Here is a 6,334-nt window from a genome sequence, read left to right as displayed (position 1 = left end):
TAAATTCTCTACCCATTTTGCCCTCCCCACCACCAAGCAACTCCCCTCTAGCAAACACCAATCTGCTTTCTGTATCTATAATTAGAAGTTTTGTTTTGTTTTATTTTTTTATATTTCACATATAAATGAAGTCATATGGTATTTGTCTTTGTCTGCCTATGTCATTGATATGACTATAGCTAAACCAGTTTTTGTTTTGTTTCCATTTGTATGGAATATCTATTTCCATCCCTTCACTTTCAGTCTGTGTGTGTCCTGACTTCTGAAGTAAGCCTCTTGCAGGCAGTATATAGATGTGTCTTGTTCTTTATCCACCCAGGAACCCTATGTCTTTTAATTGGAGAATTTAGTCTATTTACATTTAAAGGAACTATTGATATGTGTGAGCCAGAGCCACCTCTGCCAACAACATGTTCCAGGTAATTCAGAGTTCTGTGGGGCCAGCCTGCCTTAAGTATGCACACCGTCAAAGTCTATGCATCACCTAACAAGGACTCACTTCACAAAACTGCCATGAAGGTTAAGGAGCTTTCACTCTACTCCATTTCCGAGGGTCGATCTAAATATGTAGAGGAGCCAAAGGACCCATCTTGAAGAAAGCATCTCACATCTCTGACATTATGGTGAGCCGTATTCAAGGTGGTGTCAAGAAATGTACTCACAAACTAAGCCCAAGATGCAGAGCTTGGTTCAGTAGGGGTTAGACATGCCAGACAGGTATAAATATCTCCCAAATGCACCTCTTGGATTTTTTCCAAGACTTGGTGTTATTGGTTTTGCTGGCATTGTTTAACTTCTTTTGGCTAGAAGTTCAAAAATAAAGAAGCCAGTGTATCCACCTGGGTTCATGGGATTAGCTGCCTCTTTTTATTATCCACAACAAGCCACTGTATTTGTCCAGGGCAGTGGGAAGAAATTATATGACTGGGATTTACAAGGATACATAGTCACAGAATATTTGTGGAGGTGAACTTTCAAAAGACAGGAAATGTGAAGAATTCACCTGGAAATAAATAGAATGCTCAATGCTCTGCCCATTTTAATCCGTGTAGTAAACCAGTATTTTAACAGAAAAATGGCAGAGAAGTCAGTACTAAATGTAGTAAATTGGCTTTCTTCTTCGGGAAAAACGCTAGGCCTCTTGTTATCTTGGGTCATCACCCAAGAAATAAGACAGACATGATATTGCTTATATTGGATTTTTAATAATAATATATGAGAGCTCTTTTATCATATCTCAGACAATTTTATCATTTTTAAAAATTCTCATTTAAGTAGAAGATATATAACATTTTAACCATAGTTTGTTATAGTTCTGTGCTTATAGCTATTTAATCTATACTTAAAAATTAATAAAAAAGGGGGTGCCTGGGTGGCTCAGTTGGTTAAGCATCTGACTTAGGCTCAGGTCACGATCTCACGCTTCATGAGTTTGAGCCCTACATCCGGCTCTCTGCTGTCAGCACAGAGCCCACTTCAGACCCTTTGTGTCCCTCCATCTCTGCCCCTCCCCCATGCTCTCTCTCTCAAAAATAAACATTTAAAAAAAATTAATAGTAAAGTAGAATCTTTTCCAGAAGTGTGTAGATAATTTACAAATTTTTATGTGAAAACTCTACCTTTTTACTCCTTTTGCTACGCCTTTTATGTTATTTTTTATATTCATATGAAGTTTTTGTTTAAATTCCACTTAGTTACCATACATGTAATATTAGTGTCAGGTGTTAAAAACAGTGAGTCAACACTTACATATGACACTTGGTGCTCATCACAAGTGCACTCCTTAATCACCATCACCGATTTTCCCCATCCCCCCACCTACCTCCTCTCTAGTAACCATCAGTTTCTTCCCATAGATAAGAGTCTGTTTCTTGGTTTTCCTCTCTTTTCTTCCCTTATAATTGTTTGTTTTTGTTTCTTCAATTCCACATGTAAATAAAATCATATGGTATTTGTCTTTCCCCACTGACTTATTTCACTTAGCTTGATACACTCTAGCTTAATTCACATCATTGCAAATGGCGAGATTTCATTCTTTTCGAAGGCTGAGTAATATTCCATTGTATATATACACGACTTCTTCTTCATCCATTTGTCAGCCATTGCACATTTGAGCATTTTCCATAATTTTGCTTTTATCGATACTACTACTATAAACATTGGGGGGGGGTGTATCCCTTTGAACTAGAATTTTTGTATTCTTTGGGTAAATACATAACAGTACAAGTCCTGGATCATAGGGTAGTTCCATTTTTAGCTTTGTGAGGAACCTGCATCCTGTTTTCCACAGTGGCTACACCAGTTTGCATTTGTACCAACAGAGGAATCCCCTTTTTCTACATCCTTGCTAACATCTGCTTCTTGTGTTGTGATTTTAGCCATTCTGACAGGTGTGAGGTGATATCTCATGACAGTTTTGAGTTATATTTCCCTGATGATGAGTGGTGTTGAGCATCTTTTCATGTGTCTGTTGGTCATCTAGATGTGCACTTTGGAAAAATGTGTATTCATGTCTTCTGCCCATTTTTACCAAATTATTTGTTTTTGGGTGTTGAGTTTTATAAGTTCTTTATATATTTTGGATACTAACCGTTTATCCGATATGTCATTTGCAAATATCTTCTCCCATTCTGTAGGTTGCCTTTCAGTTTTGTCGATTGTTTCCTTTGCTTTTTAGGAGCTTTTTATTTTGATGAAGTCCCAATAGTTTATTTTTGCTTTTGTTTCCCTTGCCTCAGGAGACATATCTAGTAAGAAGTTGCCACAGCTGAGGTCAGAGAGGTGCTCTGTGCTCCCCTCTAGGATTTTAATGGTTTCCTGCTTCACATTTAGGCCTTTCATCTATTTTGAATTTATTTTTGTGTATGGTGTATAAAAGGGGTCCAGATTTATTTGTTTGCGTGTTGCTGTCCAGTTTTCCCAACACCTTTTGTTGAAGAGACTGTGTTTTTCTCATTGGATATTCTTCCCTGTTTGTCAAAGATTAATTGACCATACAGTTGTGGGTTCATTTCCAACTTTTCTATTCTATTCCATTATCTGTCTGGTTTTTGTTGTGTTTTCTATTTCTTTATTGAACTTCTGATTTTGTTCTTGTATTGCTTCCCTGATGTTATTAAATTATCTCTGTTCTTTTGTAGATCTCTGCCCATATGTGGAACAAATAACTTGAATATTTTTGTAGGGTAATTTCTGGATCTTCATTTCTTTGGGGCCCAGTACTGGAGATTTACTGGAGACTCCTTTGGTGGAGTCATGTTTCCCTGATTCTTCATGATCCTTATAGTCTTGCGTGTGTGCTTGTACATTTGAAAAAGCAGTCACCTCTTTCAGACTTTATGGACTTCCAGACTTTAAAGGAAACCTTCACTCATGTGTGAGGGCATGCTGGATCATGGATCTAGGGTACAGGGTGCCAAGTGTGTGGATATGTGGTGGCACTGGGTTCTGGGGGACATGATAATTTGTGGTTCAGGCCAGTGGACTTCACAGCATTGACAATTGTATGGTCCTTGGCTAACACTACAGGAGGGCTGCAGTGGCTGTAAGGGCAGTTGGGGGTCCTCAGCAGCACCTCCAAATCCAGTAGCTAGGGACCAGGGTAAGCAGCAGTGGTGGCTAGAGCCAGCGGTGTGCACACACTTGGCTGCAGGGGCCAGCTTCTGGTTCCTATGTAGTGGCAGGAGCCATTTGCAGAGACACACGTGGTGATGGAGGCCAAAGCAAGTGGCAAGAGCCAAGGTCAACTATGGACTTACTGGTAGCTGTAGAGGCCCTGGATGCTCGCATGTGCTCCTGTGGCTGTGTACGCTTTCCATCTGGGTGCGCATATTGCAATGGAGGTTGATGATGGGGGGTGCTGGACTGGGGGCATGCAGATGCATAACTGGAGGGACTTGCAACAGATGGGCACAGTAATGCTGGCTGGAGACAGAAGTCAGAGCTGATCTATGCTCACAAGCAGCTGTGAAGTCCTTGGTTGTTGGTGTGCTTACTTGTGGCTGTACACTTTTCCCTGGGGCATGTGTGCTATAGTGGAAGTGGGTGATAGGCAAGTGTGTGGAGGTGCACAGCTGGAGGGGCTGTGAGCATGAGCATAAGCATGAACATGAGCATGGCAGTGAGGGTCAGTGGGGGGAATCTAGAGTGTCATCTTCCACTCACACAGCCATAGAGGGCTTGGATGACTGTTGGCGTGCTTCCGGGGATCCAACAAGGAAGTAGAAGGGAGCAAGGAGAGACTCATATGGCTGGCTTTAGCAAACATGAATATTTATGGGGCAGAAACTGGAAAAACCTGGGTCTGTGGTGGTTGTGCTGGTCATTGGCTTTGTTGGTGGCAAAATGTGCTGAGTTTGTCTGCAGAGCAGGTCTCTCTGAACTGCAATTATTCTCACTGTGCATCTGTTAATAGTAGCTTCTGCTTCTCTTTCTTCTTCCTAACCAACTCTCTGGGTCCCAGCTTTGCCAGTCTGGCTGGGGTGAAAACAGAGTGGGACCTTTGCACAGTGCCCTGAGAGACTGGGGAAGCTGGTCGCTCACTTCAGTATTGCTTTCCTGGGGAGAACTCTTTCTAGCTGGGAAGTTAGTTGTTGGTGCTGAACAGTGCTGGCTTGTGGGATGGGATTATGAAGACAAAATGAAGATGTCTGCTTTCTCTTTCAAGTTTTTTGTTTGTTTGTTTCACTATGTTGCTTAAACTTCTTAGGTGGACTCTGGAGGTCTTCCAGAAATGATTAGTTGTTTTTTTTTTTTTTTTTTAATGGATAGCTGTCCAATTGTGGTTCTTTGAGGGGGATCAGGGAAGCTCGGTTCTTCTACATTGTCATTTTTCTACTTCCACATTCTTTGTCTTTTTTTTTTTTTTTTTAAGAGAGAGGGCGTGCAAGTGGGGGAGATGGGCAGAAGGAGAGAAAGAGAATCTAAAGCAGGCTCCATGCCCAGTGCAGAACCTGATGTGGGGCTCAATCCCACAACTCTGGGATTATGACCTGAACTGAAATCAAGAGTTGGATGCTCAACCTACTGAGCCACCCAGGTGCCCCCACATTCTTTGTCTTAATGCAAGTGTGTATGTGTGTGTGTGTGTGTGTGTGTGTGTGTATTTCTGTGTTTTCTCTCTTGTTCTATGAGTCTATTTCTTTATGAGTTAGCCAATATCAGCACCTTATCAGTAGCTTTTATACCTTATTGGCATATATTCAATAGAGCACGTCCTCCTGCCTGTCTCTTTAAATACAGTCCTAGCTGTTCTTGACCATTTTTGTACAAATTTTATAATCAGATTGTTATGGTACACATATATGTGTGCACATTCACACACACACACACACACACACACACACACACACACAAGCAATTGGGACTTTAATTGAGTTTTCTGAATCATGAACATGATCTCTTGCCATTTATTTAGGTCTTTACTAATTTCACTCACTAATATATTATAGTTTTTTTCCATAGGGATCTTGTACATTTTTAAAGATTTGTTCCTAGGTACTATATGTTTTCTGCAGTTTCAACTATAATATATTAGTATTTTGTTAGCTGCACATATATAAGCACGAAGTTGATTTTCTCTATTTATTGTATACAGAAATTTTGCTGAGCTCATTTTTTAGTTGTAATAATTAACTATTGATTCTTTTGGAATGCCTACATGGAAAATGATATGATCTATGAATAATGACAGACTTGTTTTTGTTTCTAAATATACATCCAATATAAATTTAATCTCTTTTTAAAAAAAAATGGGGGTGCCTGGCTGGCTCAGTTGGTTAAATGTTCAACTGTTGATTTTGGCTCAGGTCATGATCTCATGGTTGGTGAGATGGAACCCCTCGTGGGGCTCCGCAGTGACAGTGCAGAGCCTGCTTGGGATTCTCTCTCTCCCTGTCTTTCTGCCCCTCCCCCCCAATAAATAAGTAAACTTAACAAACTGAGGGTTGCTGGAGGGGTTGTGGGGGGGGATGGGCTAAATGGGTAAGGGGCATTAAGGAATCTACTCCTGAAATCATTGTTTCACTATATGCTAACTAATTTTAAAAAATAAAAAATTAGGGGCGCCTGGGTGGCGCAGTCGGTTGAGCGTCCGACTTCAGCCAGGTCACGATCTCCCAGTCCGGGAGTTCGAGCCCCGCGTCAGGCTCTGGGCTGATGGCTCAGAGCCTGGAGCCTGTTTCCGATTCTGTGTCTCCCTCTCTCTCTGCCCCTCCCCCGTTCATGCTCTGTCTCTCTCTGTCCCAAAAATAAATAAACGTTGAAAAAAAAATTTTTTTTAATAAAAAATTAAAAATTAAATTTAAAAAAAGGACTTAAAGCTTTTTTGTTATAG

General features: G+C 40.7%; 1 pseudogene; it reads left to right on the top strand.

The window, feature by feature from the left end:
* The first annotated feature begins 410 nt into the window (after positions 1 to 410).
* Positions 411 to 1,017, top strand: LOC123600050 (annotated as a pseudogene).
* Positions 1,018 to 6,334: the final 5,317 nt, after the last annotated feature.

Source organism: Leopardus geoffroyi, chromosome C1 (genome assembly GCF_018350155.1).
Source record: "Leopardus geoffroyi isolate Oge1 chromosome C1, O.geoffroyi_Oge1_pat1.0, whole genome shotgun sequence".
NCBI classification, from domain to species: domain Eukaryota; kingdom Metazoa; phylum Chordata; class Mammalia; order Carnivora; family Felidae; genus Leopardus; species Leopardus geoffroyi.
Note: the sequence above shows the minus strand (reverse complement) of the source record. Positions and strands in the feature narration are given on the sequence as shown.